Source organism: Notolabrus celidotus, chromosome 16 (genome assembly GCF_009762535.1).
Source record: "Notolabrus celidotus isolate fNotCel1 chromosome 16, fNotCel1.pri, whole genome shotgun sequence".
NCBI lineage: Eukaryota > Metazoa > Chordata > Actinopteri > Labriformes > Labridae > Notolabrus > Notolabrus celidotus.
Genome location: NC_048287.1, coordinates 2,481,889 through 2,495,688, shown reverse-complemented (window position 1 = coordinate 2,495,688; position 13,800 = coordinate 2,481,889). Strand labels below are relative to the sequence as shown.

Here is a 13,800-nt window from a genome sequence, read left to right as displayed (position 1 = left end):
GTTGCTGTATTATTTTTGTAATTTTAACTGTTATCTTATTCTATTTTTATGTATTTATTCATTCATTTATTTAATATTATTTATCTACTCAGTTTTATTGATATTTTTCAGCCTTAGTTTTATTTTTCAACTCTTATCCTTACCTTTTAAATCTATTTATTTTAACTATTTTTATTCTTAATTTTGATGCTTTAACTTATTTTAATTACACATATTTTATTTTGGTGTGCATTGGTCTCTATTTTATTTTATTTCTATGTTGTTCTTATTTTTAATTTGTATTTTTATTAGTTTTATTATTATCATTATTATTATCTTCCACTAAAATGTCTTAGCATTGTTTCATTTCTGCTTCTTTCTTGTTTTCAATCGCTGTAAAGCACTTTGGGTTGCATTTTATTTGTATGAAAGGTGCTATATAAATAAAGCTTGATTGATTGATTGAACATTAGACAGAAAAAGAAGACAGCATTGAACAGCCAATCATGTCGCAGGGTGAGAGGTAGGCGGGGCTTAAAGACGTTCGGCGCAGAATGTAAACACAGCTGAAATGAGCGAACCTACCAGCTGAAGCAGAGTCGTTAGTCTGACACTGAGTCGACTCTGTGTTAACTATTAACTTCATACACTTCATTAAATCTACTTTCAGGATGTGGGTAAAGGAAGAGCACAGAGACTACTTCTGCTGTGAACACGTTTAATGTCCACCACGACCGTAGGACAACTGAACACTGAATAACCGTGATGCATTCACTGCACTGTGGGAAACAACATCACTCTGCCTGTAACCCTTAGTAATCTTAAAGGGGAGAGAACAACTCAAAACAATACTCTATGAACTGATACACAAAATACAATTATATATATATCTGTGTTACAAATTTTAATCAAATTATGAAAATAAGCTTAAACTGAGAAAAATAAGAATCTATGATTTGATATTTATCCTGATAATTATCAATATTGACTGATATGAAATATTTTATCCTGATAACATCATTTTCAATATCACCCAGCATTAATTCTAATGTTAAAGAATTGATCATGATATAATCAGTGCAGTGTTGTCACTGTTTAAAGACCCAGAGGACAAATACAAAGCTGCTGTAAGCCACTCTGTCCGACTTTGAAGCCCAAAGTAAACTGCGCTAAGTTGTGACACAACACCTCTCTGTAATTGGATGATAGTTTCTGTCACAGTCTGATTCCATCGCTTTACATTTTGTATCCATCAAACCCTGAGAGCGCTTTTAACAACAAATTGCAATTTACAGAAGCCGTCAACTTTGCACAGATTTAGGTCAAACTGCCTCCTCTGCTGCTGTCGGTATGGCAGCTACTGGAGCAGCCACGGCAGCCCTGCCCTTGTCTCTATGTCAGCCGACTGACAGTGGGATGTAAAGACTCTCGCTGAGGCAACGTTTCATCACCACCTCAAAGGATGAGTCTTGAACATCTGTTTGTGCTCCAGCAATCTGCCTGGTTCCCCCCACTCCCTCCTCTGCACTCCACCCAGGCCCCCGCCAAGAGGAACATCAAAGCGAACCAGTGCCGCACCCGTCCTAATTTGGGATAAATGGGACTTATGTTCCACAAAAGGCGTCGACCCCTAGCGACACATCTCTCATCCCCCACATACTTCTTGGCTAATTCCATCTGCCCCTGATTTGCATGCTTGAAATGAATGTCTGTAAGATTTAGCACATGGAGGAAATGCTCATCACATCCATGTTATTATTAAGGACCTAATTCCTGATTAGAAACATGCATTGCCAAATGACTGAATTGACTCTTTTATCTTTAATCTTCTAGAAATGAAGTAAGTGCAGAGGAACTGTGTCTGACCCTTAGCAAAGAGGCCCAGCTGTGTGAGGACTTCTTGTTCTCCAGTTGAAATGTCAGGTGCATTACAAAACTCATGTTTATATGCTCAGACCTCTCCATGGTCATCCCACTGGGTTTCTTAAAAGAGTTGTTTGTGGTTCCTTTGTTGTTTGCATGTATGTGGGAGGTCTGTTGGTTTTTAGTGAAGGTCTTTGTCAGTTCCATTCTGTTTGTCTAGAGGTAGCTTGAAGGGAATTCAACTCCCTCCTGGCATTTGTAATTCAGCAGTTACAAGAGCTTTTGCAAAGTCAACAATTCCCCAAGCTAATGCAAGGACTGAGTTTAGTCAACCACTGTACTTTTGACAGTATTAAAGACCCTGAACGCCTCTTTAAACAATACAAGCAACAGTTCTCAAAGAGCAGTGCAATTTCGTCAGAGGGGATGTAATTATCAGCACTTTCCAACAGGCACTTTGATTTGCAATTTTTAATCATAACACTTTAAACCAAAGACACACAGAATGAAAATAATTAGCCTGTTTTAGAGTACTTTTATAACAGATTATCATCACATAATAATCAGTAAAAAATAATGTTTTAGTTGTAAGAAATAGGTGGATAAAGACTGAATATGATGGAGCTTCAAGTGGACATGAGTGTTGAACCTTGGAAACGTTTGTAGCTCTGCTTAAAACCCTGAAACTAAAAGCAAAAGACACGTCACTCACACCTCAATCATCTCTGTAAAGGTAACATTAATGTGTATTTGATTCAATGTTTAATACAGGGATGTGTATGTTCAGTCAAAGACACAATTAAACATCATCACTCGATGAGTCCAGTGTTGAGTTATTATTAATATATTTATTACTGTAGATCTGAAATGTGGACGGTCTGTTGTGTCTGGTTAACTCCACCTGTAACAGAGGGTTTTTTTAGACTTCAGGAACTTTATCTTGAAACTAGGGACTTTACCTCTGAACTATGTGTGTTATGACCGGTGGACCCAGGGTCTAAATTTAGTTCAGGGGTAGATAACTTTCCCTTTAAAAAGCCCCTGCTAGGGGGGTAGTACTTTTCAAAGGTCCCAGGACTTTCAGAGGGCAGGGCCTGCAATGTTGAACGTGTCTGATTGGTCGATTAACCACAGTGTTTTTATTCCTCCCTCCGTCTCTCGGTGTTACGGTTTTAAAAGTGACCCTGTAAACTGGAGACCTTCAGCTGAATGTGTCAGTGTTTGTGGAGTTTACACAGCTGTTGAAACACAGAGGGAGTTCCTGGGAATGCAAACTAGTTTAGTTTTTATTAAGATTTCAAAATATCTTCATCAGATATTTAATGATGGTCTAAAGACGTTTATGAGGGATGCATCCGGCTGAAAGTCTCCAGTTAACAGGGTCGCTGTTTAAACCAAAACACCGGTCGATCTCTGCCACGGCTTTTTGAGTTCAAAAGGATTTTAAAGTCGTGTTGAAACGTCTTTGCTACTCGCGCTTATCTCCTCTCACGTGTTGATTCAGTGAATCCATCTGTGATGAAATATAGCACCATCTAAAACAGAGCCAGCTGAGTCTCTTCATGCTAACAGGCTAACTGTTGTATTGCTCATAATGATACCTGCCTGTCCGTCTGCTTCTATGGTGTCATCTGTGATGAATGGCATTCCTCTTTGTTTTACTGCCCTCTACTGGTCTGGTGGTGTAGTGCATTTACTTTTTTTTTCTCCATACGTCACTGGCCTGATTTACACAATCTACCCGGGACTTCAGCCCGCGGTCGAAACGCAGACAACAATGGGGGCACAGGAACCTTTATGGGGGTACAGGAACCTTTAATTAACCGGTATGAATCTGACCTGTAAAGTTTGGAAAGGACACAACAAGAACATCTCCAGCAGTAAAGAACAGAGTAGAACATTTATGTCTGCAGCCTGCAGTCTCATCCTCACACCCCAAAAATTTTAAACTTTGCCCACATTTAGTTTTTACATCCAACGTTTTATTTAACTATTTTCTATTCTTACTTATCAGCATGTGTTGAAATGTTCCTTAACAACACACAGCTACATCATGGGTGTGTTTAACCTGTGGGCCACACAGAAGTCTGTTTTTTAAAACTCAACTGAAGTCAGCAAACCCTCCCCTCAAAAAAAAAAGCCCTTTGATAGTGGATTTGTGCTTTTCATATTGCCTAAGCAGAGTGGCTGCTCCTCCTTTGTAAGTGCAGCCTGTCAACTTCCACTGCTGCTCAGAGGCGAGCAGCTCCAGTGCCCAGAATAAAGTGATGGTTAAGTCAAGGTCACACTCTACCAAACAACTCCACAGGTATTCAGGTAAGGAAGTCTCTGTTTCACAATCAGAACTCTTTGATGCACTGAAAGGAAATTTACTTAGTCTAAAAAAAAAAGGAGAACTTGTCCTCTCAAATGAAGACAATGCTTTCTTTCACTTATGAACAAACTGCAAAGAATGAGCGGTCTTCATCCTTTTTAAACTGGTCTTTCGAAGCAGGCCTGTTCTTCTGCAAGGCTTCCATTGAAACAGGAAAGAAATCAGCTAACTCTGACGAGCTCGTAGTGTACATAAGGACTGATTTATAGAGCTGTTTGTCTAAACTCTGAGCTGTTTGGGGAAAGATAGTGAACCAGTCCTGGGGAGAGTTAGTGAACTGGTCCTGGGGAAAGTTAGTGAACCAGTCCTGGGGAAAGTTAGTGAACCAGTCCTGGAGAAAGTTAGTGAACCAGTCCTGGAGAAAGTTAGTGAACTGGTCCTGGGGAAAGTTAGTGAACCAGTCCTGGAGAAAGTTAGTGAACTGGTCCTGGAGAAAGTTAGTGAACCGGTCCTGGGGAAAGTTAGTGAACCGGTCCTGGAGAAAGTTAGTGAACTGGTCCTGGAGAAAGTTAGTGAACCAGTCCTGGAGAAAGTTAGTGAACCAGTCCTGGGGAAAGTTAGTGAACCAGTCCTGAGGAAAGTTAGTGAACCGATCCTGGAGAAAGTTAGTGAACCGGTCCTGGGGAAAGTTAGGGAACCGGTCCTGGGGAAAGTTAGTGAACCGGTCCTGGGGAAAGTTAGTGAACCGGTCCTGGGGAAAGTTAGTGAACTGGTCCTGGGAAAAGTTAGTGAATCGGTCCTGGGGAAAGTTAGTGAACTGGTCCTGGGGAAAGTTAGTGAACTGGTCCTGGGGAAAGTTAGTGAACCGGTCCTGGGAAAAATAAGTGAACTGGTCCTGGGGAAAGTTAGTGAACTGGTCCTGGGGAAAGTTAGTGAACCGGTCCTGGGGAAAGTTAGTGAACCAGTCCTGGAGAAAGTTAGTGAACCGGTCCTGGGAAAAATAAGTGAACTGGTCCTGGGGAAAGTTAGTGAACTGGTCCTGGGGAAAGTTAGTGAACCGGTCCTGGGGAAAGTTAGTGAACCGGTCCTGGGGAAAGTTAGTGAACCGGTCCTGGGGAAAGTAAGTGAACCGGTCCTGGGGAAAGTTAGTGAACCGGTCCTGGGGAAAGTTAGTGAACCGGTCCTGGGGAAAGTAAGTGAACCGGTCCTGGGGAAAGTAAGTGAACCGGTCCTGGGGAAAGTAAGTGAACTGGTCCTGGGGAAAGTTGGTGAATAGGTCCTGGGGAAAGTTAGTGAACCGGTCCTGGGGAAAGTTAGTGAACCGGTCCTGGGGAAAGTTAGTGAACTGGTCCTGGGGAAAGTTAGTGAACCGGTCCAGGGGAAAGTTAGTGAATAGGTCCTGGGGAAAGTTAGTGAACCGGTCCTGGGGAAAGTTAGTGAACCGGTCCTGGGGAAAGTTAGTGAACCGGTCCTGGGGAAAGTTAGTGAACTGGTCCTGGGGAAAGTTAGTGAACTGGTCCTGGGGAAAGTTAGTGAACCGGTCCTGGGGAAAGTTAGTGAACCGGTCCTGGGGAAAGTTAGTGAACCGGTCCTGGGGAAAGTAAGTGAACCGGTCCTGGGGAAAGTTAGTGAACCGGTCCTGGGGAAAGTTAGTGAACCGGTCCTGGGGAAAGTAAGTGAACCGGTCCTGGGGAAAGTAAGTGAACCGGTCCTGGGGAAAGTTAGTGAATAGGTCCTGGGGAAAGTTATTGAACCGGTCCTGGGGATGGTTAGTGGACCGGTCTTGGGGAAATGAGCCGAGCATGTGTCGGACTACTTTAGCCGCTTGGTTGTGGCTCAACTCAACTGTGTCAAAAATTTCCCCAAATCCACCACAGTTATTAAAATAGAAGAATGACAACAAGCTGTCATCTTCAGTGGTGGATGTGCAGACAGGGACACACGAGCACAGCGGTGCAAAGAGCAGAGAGACAGCTATACAGACAGATTACAGACAGTACGTGATTAGCAAACAAGCTAACAGCTAAGACAACACTGAGGGGAGCTGGCTGAGACGTCAGGAGACGGTCTGAGCAGGAGCGGGGTAGTTTTGTTGAACATGTGTGCACGTGACTCAGTTGATTTCTGATTGGGTGAATATTTATTACGTAATAAATATCAGGTTAAACCAGCCCCCTTAAAACTCAGAGTGAAAACATGTTAAAAATCATAATTGAACATATTTTAAAATGGATCCAAGTTGAGTTTTAATATTTCTACATAGTTTTTAGTATTTACATATGGTCTGAAATATCATAGGTAGAACGTATATGTATGTCATTATCCTTCACAACGTCTGGAATCCTCTGCAACTATTTTTGAATAAAGTGTCTGATAAGTATGGAAATAGGAGCTCAAACTGTGTATTCACTTTGCACCAAACTAAGGATCTAAAAGCTAGACGACATGCAAACTCTGTGACCGTCATTAAAGCTTTTTAAAACATACTGTTTCACTCAGCAGTGGGAGTCACTCTTGATTTATTTTATTCTTGCTGTGAACAGAATCATACACCTTTATCTGTGGACCTCTGTTCATTCGTACACTTCTCTTTGAACACTTTAATCTTTGGAAGTTAAGAATGATAAATGTCTGTGACTCTGGTATAGAAATAATTAGAAGTTTCCAACTTTAGACTGTTAAAGTTTAGAATAAAAGAAACGTACATGATTAGTGTACGATTTAAAAGCAGACGCCTCTCTCTCCCACACGAGCAACAGCTGCCAAAAACAGACGAAATGCAGACAGGTTTCAATTAGCTGTATAAGAAAACAGCGCAGAACGCAGCAGTAATTCAAAGTCTCGACTGGAATCTTTGAAGCTTTAACAGCTTTAACCAAAAGATACCTGCTGAAGAAAGTTGGTGCATCGCAGGAAATGTCATCCTGATTGAAATTGAAATAATGTCTCTGTTGTTATCAGAAAAATACCTGTTTTTGTTACAAAACTCTGAGGATGATTCTATTTCAATCTCTTTAAAAGAGGTCTCTATTACAGCCAGGAAAAAAAACAAAAAACAAGCATGGTTATGAATATGAAATAAAATCATGTGGCTGGGATTGTGAGACTCAGGTTGCTTCCTCTGAGTATCCTATAAAAGTCTTTCCATTGGTTACTTCATGTTCACTGATGATTTATATAGTTGGTGTGATTCTGATCATTTTTAAAATGAATGTGTTTTAAATATAAATATTTGTATGATTACTGTATGAAAGTGTGTCCTTTTTAACTCTTATGCAACAACCAGGAGTGGCTCTCTTAATATCATCATGTCCTGTGTTATTTTAAGGGCATCTGATACACTCTCTCTTGACTGCTGCTGGCATTATAATACATAATATACTGTATTATATAATTATCTTGCTATATTATATTTTGTTATATTACATTACTATTCTAACTACAACCCATGGTCATATTACATACAAATATTCTTTCTATTTATTGCTTAATTTGTCATTACCAACCATAACCACACCATGTCAACCTGTCACTACTGAAACATTTTTTAATACTGCCTGTAATTACTGCTATTTAATTTAAATTCCATACTTATCTTATTTTTATTTTTTATTTTTATTTTTTATGTTATTTTGTTTTACTTTTGTTTTATTATTATTTTGTACTTATTTTGTACTTATTTTGTACTTAGTGAAACTTCTTTCTTGATTGTACTTATGTCTGGGTTGCTGTAACAACTGAATTTCCCCCCCGGGGGATCAATAAAGTAATATCTTATCTTATCTTATCTTACACAAGTCAATTTACAAGTTACAATTCAATATATATCAATGGATGTAGTGGAACTAATGAATATGCGGTTAAAAAGCACAATATTGAGATGTTTCAATCTTGTATGATGATAACTAGAATAAAACACATCCCCACATGCCTGAACTGAGGTTTAATTTAAGGGCTGTGTTTTCTCTCTCTTTGTTCTTGCATGCTTGAAAGGTGCTTCATAAATTTAAAAAAAAGTTGATTTAAGTCAACAACAAAAACATCAACATTAATAATAATAATAATAATAATAATAATAATAATAATAATAATAATAATAATAATAATAATAATAATAATAATTATTATTATTATTGTTGTTGTTGTTATTATTGTTGTTATTATTATCATTATTGTTGTTGTTATTATTGTTGTTATTATTATTATTGTTGTTGTTATTATTATTGTTGTTATTATTATTATTATTATTATTATTATTATTATTATTATTATTATTATTATTATTATTACAAAAGTAGTAATTGCCATAATAAAAATAATAATAACAATAGCAATAATAATGATGACAGTAATAATAACAATAATAATAATAGTAATATTAATAATAATAATATCCACTTTTGTACATATTTTTATGTACATACTTTATTATTTCATTATAATATTATGTTACAATGTTTCTTCTGTATTTGTATGTATCTCTTATTATATTCCTTATTTCTATTAATATTCACATATTCTTACTTATTGTGTATGAGAGCCACTTGACTGAATTTCCCCCCTGGATAAATGAAGTATTTCTGATTCTGATTCTGATAGTACATAATATTATGGTTCTTCTATCAACGCTATCTGAGTAAAAAATAAAAAAAAAATCTGCCAGTTAGCAAAAAATCATAATAATTTCAATGTGAACAATAAAAACAAAATGCTAATTCAACAGTGTTTTCAGAGTAGATTCTATATCACAAAATCTATGTCTCTAATCATTAAAAAAGTTCTTCTCTTCAACAGTAAATGTGTCACTAAACTTGATGCATTCACCATTTACTTCTATAAAAATATAAACTCTATACCCGATATATTGTGTTAATGCAAACAAACATATAGACATACTTTGAAGGGGCATGATGTAGATAGAGTCCTGACTTAGAAGTGCAGATCACACTGAGGCTCTTTGTTTTACTGCTCGTGAGAATGGTCACCTCAGCTCCAATAACTTAGAAACCAAGGCTGAGCATGCTGGGTCTGTTTTCAGATGATGGATACTAACTAGGAGAGGGAGAGCAATTGTTAACCTTCGTTTATTACAGGCGAGGCATTCAATTGCACTCTGGTGAAAACAGTTGTGTAACCACATTATTTTCTGTTGGTTGAAATAATGAGGAGCACTTTAGAAATAAAAAAAAAATTACTGAAGAAGAAAGCTTCATATTTGGGGGACATTTTGGAAAGCTTTAAAAAGTAGTGACACTGGAAAAGGAGATGAAGTGTGAGGCAGAGAGGAAGGATAAAAGCAAAATCAGTGTGGTTTGAGGAGGTTCTTTGTTAAGGTAAGAATTATTATTACTCCTTTATTGTTTTCTATGCCACCATATGTTCCTCTGGGTCAGTCGCTTTTCATATATCTAACTTGTAAAATTGTATACATCTATAGGATATGTAAGCTCTAAGGTTCATTGTCTCCAGAAAGTTCATCACTGTCATCAAGCAGCAGGATAACGAAGACTCTACAGGAGGACTATACGTGTTAAGGTGCATTTCGACCAAGAGTCCCGGGGTCTTTTAGCTCCCTGAACTAAAAGGTTCCTGTGCCCTCATTGTTGTCTGCGTTTCGACCGCGGGCTGAAGTCCTGGGTAGATTGTGCAAATCAGGCCAGTGACGTATGGAGGAAAAAAAGTAAATGCACTACACCACCAGGAGTGCCATTAATCGCAGATGACATCATAGAAGCAGATGGACAGGCAGGTATCATTATGAGCAACACAACAGTTAGCCTGTTAGCATGAAGAGACTCAGCTGGTGCTGTTTTAGATGGTGCTATATTTCATCACAGATGGATTCACTGAATCAACACGTGAGAGGAGATAAGCGCGAGTAGCAAAGACGTTTCAACACGGCTTTAAAATCCTTTTGAACTCAAAAAGCCGTGGCAGAGATCGGCCGGTGTTTTGGTTTAAACAGCGACCCTGTTAACTGGAGACTTTCAGCCGGATGCATCCCTCATAAACGTCTTTAGACGATCATTAAATATCTGATGAGGATATTTTGAAATCTTAATAAAAACTAAACTAGTTTGCATTCCCAGGAACTCCCTCTGTGTTTCAACAGCTGTGTAAACTCCACAAACACTGACACGTTCAGCTGAAGGTCTCCAGTTTACAGGGTCACTTTTAAAACTGTAACACCGGGAGGAGAGACGCATTCACGGTGGGCTGAGAGAAGACTACTGTTACAAGCTGCTAAATCAAGAGAATCACAGCTTCTTCTTTTGAAAAGTACACACACATACAAAAAAGATAGAACAAATCAAAACTAATGGACGGAGGGAGGAATAAAAACACTGTGGTTAATCTACCAATCAGACACGTTCAGCATTGCAGGCCCCACCCCCTGAAAGTCCAGGGAACCACAATGAAACACACGTAACTCCGGGGTTAAGTTCCTGCAGTTGAAAAATGTCTTAAGGTGGACTTGTAGGAGTTATACTTCATGGCAGCAGCTATCATTTTGTGGCTCGGTGTTAACTAGTTCAGGAGAGTCAAGAAATGCTCCATGCTAAAACACAGAGCTAATTAAAAATAATGAGCTGCATGCTGTACCAGTGCGGCGGAGCACTGCTCATACTGAACTGAACAAAGCACCTTTAACCAGAGCTCTGTATACAGTGATACCTTTCAGGCTGCACTCTCTATGTGACAACAGGTATGTCATTGTACTCGTAAAACGTGTCACAACTTCTTCATATAAACGCTGTTTTTGAATGAAAGCATTTTCTAAACCCCACAAACTAAAACCCTCCCTCCTTCCTCCTCTCCTTTCCTCCATCCCTCCCTCCCTCCGCCTCCAGCCTCCAGTCTGTCACAGTCTGACACCAGGGCATAGCGTGACAACCCTGTCCTGTGTTTCTTGGAGAATGCACCAGAGGTGTAGTGCAGCTGAAGTGCACCAGTCTGAAAGATGCTCTGCCACTTTTTTTCCCCCTCCAAGTGAAGAAAACACAACGATCACAGTCTAGAGCGTTTTGTTGAAATTCCTATCTGTATTTTAAATCCTTGCAGATTCGATTATTCTTCAATGTATGCAAAACAGCAAATTTAGACAAAAGCAACGCTGCTAGTTCAGAATCAGGATCAGAATCAGAAATACTTCATTTATCCCAGGGAGGGAACTACATTACAGAGCTCTTACAAACAGTATGTAAGAAAGTCACAGTAATAATAGAAGAAGGAATAAAATAAGATATGAATAAAGTAAAATAAATACAAATCATTAAAATAAAATAAAATGAATAAAATATAAATAAAATAAAATGAATAAAATATAAATAAAATAAAATGAATAAAATATAAATAAAATAAAATGAATAAAATATGAATAAAATAGAAAAAATAAATAAAGTATATACAGAAGTGCAGAATAGTTAGAATTATCTTTGTACAAAAGTGCTGGGAATGAAGGAGATATATATACTAATGTATAAGAATGTTAAAGTGGCAGGGGTATGACAGTCAGGATATCACGGTCAGGATATGACAGTCAGGATATGACAGTCAGGATATGACGGTCAGGATATGACACTCTGATGGCCACAGGCTGGAATGACTTCCTGTGGCGTTCTCTGTTGCATTTAAGGCTGGAGGTCCACGTAGCTCCCGTACCTAAGCAGAGGCCTACACACGTAGCTGACGTGAACCTCCCCCAAAATGTAACTACAAGTAGAATTGACACACGAAAGCACTGTGATTGGTCCGCTCGACAGCATTGTATTTCCTGCATTTACAGCACTTCCGGGATCCCGGACATCGGCCGTGTATTTCATCTCCTCCTCTCTATTCTTCATGTAATCATGTCTGTATGATAAACAGCAACATATATCAGCTGTAGATTACCAGAACACGCTCTGAATCTCTGTGGAAAAGTGAACAGAGATCGTAGAGAGGCCAGAAGCAGGCGACCAGCTATCAAAGAGACCACACTGCCCTCTAGTGTTTCGGAGGAGAATTGCTGCGCGACACGGACAGAACGACGCACAAGTATGTCAGCATCAGGCCCTGCTGCGTAGGGGAGACGCAGAAGTCTAAATCAGCCTTTAGGGGAAAAGAGTCTCGCACTGATTGTGCTCCTGTGTCTCACCATCACGTTGTAGAGAGGGTGGTGGATGTTGTCCATGATGGCATGGAGCTTTGATGTCATGAGTGGGTGATGGTAGTTGTCACATTAACAAGTATTTGTGGTGGTTGATTCATAAAGTCGACATGGTAGCATTGTTCTCAAGTTCATAATTAGTCCCCTTTCAGGGGCACAATGAATAAAATATCTATATATGTAGTATTTATTACCTAATACATTTTTAGAGTTTGTATTTAGTCAACACAAACAATCTCAAACAGAGCTGCATTTGCTCAACACAAGAGAGTACATCACAACACTCATGGTGGTAAAACAGAAACTGCTTTTGTAGCGTTTGTAAGTGTTTCCTGTAAAGATCGGTGCTTTTATATTGAAAGTTACAAAAACTGGAAGTTGAAGAGTTCGAAAGCACGTGAAGGCTAAATGCATGAACATCTTTATTTTATTACAAGTAAATGAAGCGCCTGGTTGAAGGAGGCATAAGGTTTGTATTTATTCCGTTTCTTGTGCAGATTAATAATATGCAACTTTATGACCTCTTTTCCTTGTTTTGTCGAGTTTATGTGTGGCTGTTCTGGTTAGCAAAGATGCTACGATCCGGACCATGCTGTTGCAGTGTGTGTGTATTGCCTGTGGTATATGAGAGTTTGCAGAAGGATGCAGTTTGTTATTTTGTTTAAAAAGAAGCAACTTAACATCATTTAAAAGACTGATAATTACTAGTTAAAGCACTCTGTTTTATTGAGATTGTCATTTAGTTAAAAAGGTAAAACACTTCATAAGGATAAAAAGCATAATTTATGTTTAAAGGTTTAAAATACATTATTGTTGATACAATTGAACACATAATTGTAAAGAGCTAAATAATTATTTAATGTGTATAAAAGTATTCATATCTTTCTTCTCTTATCTTGTTTTAGCTCTTACGGTGTGTTCACTATGGATGTGGAAGGAAAAATTATAAATAAAACTATGTGAACCATCAGTTGGAGAGTAAGCTCATCATTCGACCGGGGATGCTACAGCTTTCCTTTTTTAAAACATCGTGGTTTGGTGCTGTAGAAAACAAAGCTCCCTATGCTTCTGAGAAGCAGGTCCTCTCACAGCACTGACTCCAGGAGAATAAAGAAGAGAAGCTGGAATATATCGATGCGCTAATTCTAATTACATGTAATGATAAATGTGGTGGCGTCATATAAAGCAGATTGCATTGATTTTGTCTTTAATTTATTTATTTAACAATGAAATGAACACATACTCACACAGCTCTGTTGTTGAAACAGAAGTAAAATAAAGAGCCGCAGGGATTAGACTGATTGATCAGACGGGACAATTATCGGCATTTTGAAACAATTGGCATCAGTCGATGTCTGCACTGACGAGGCTGATTAAAATAATAAAATAAAACGCAGACACAGACACAACAGGAAACTCATCAGTGAGGCTGCTGACAGACAGAGTTAACGTGTATCTGAGAACATGTTTCTCCATCCTGTAAAACAGCAGATCA

The 13,800-nt window shown here is 38.6% G+C and overlaps 1 protein-coding gene across 1 annotated transcript in view; it reads right to left on the bottom strand.

Moving 5' to 3' along the window:
• The window catches only part of khdrbs3 (KH domain containing, RNA binding, signal transduction associated 3), a 237,573-nt gene that overhangs the window by 34,975 nt on the left and 188,798 nt on the right, over positions 1-13,800 (bottom strand). The window lies entirely within an intron of this gene.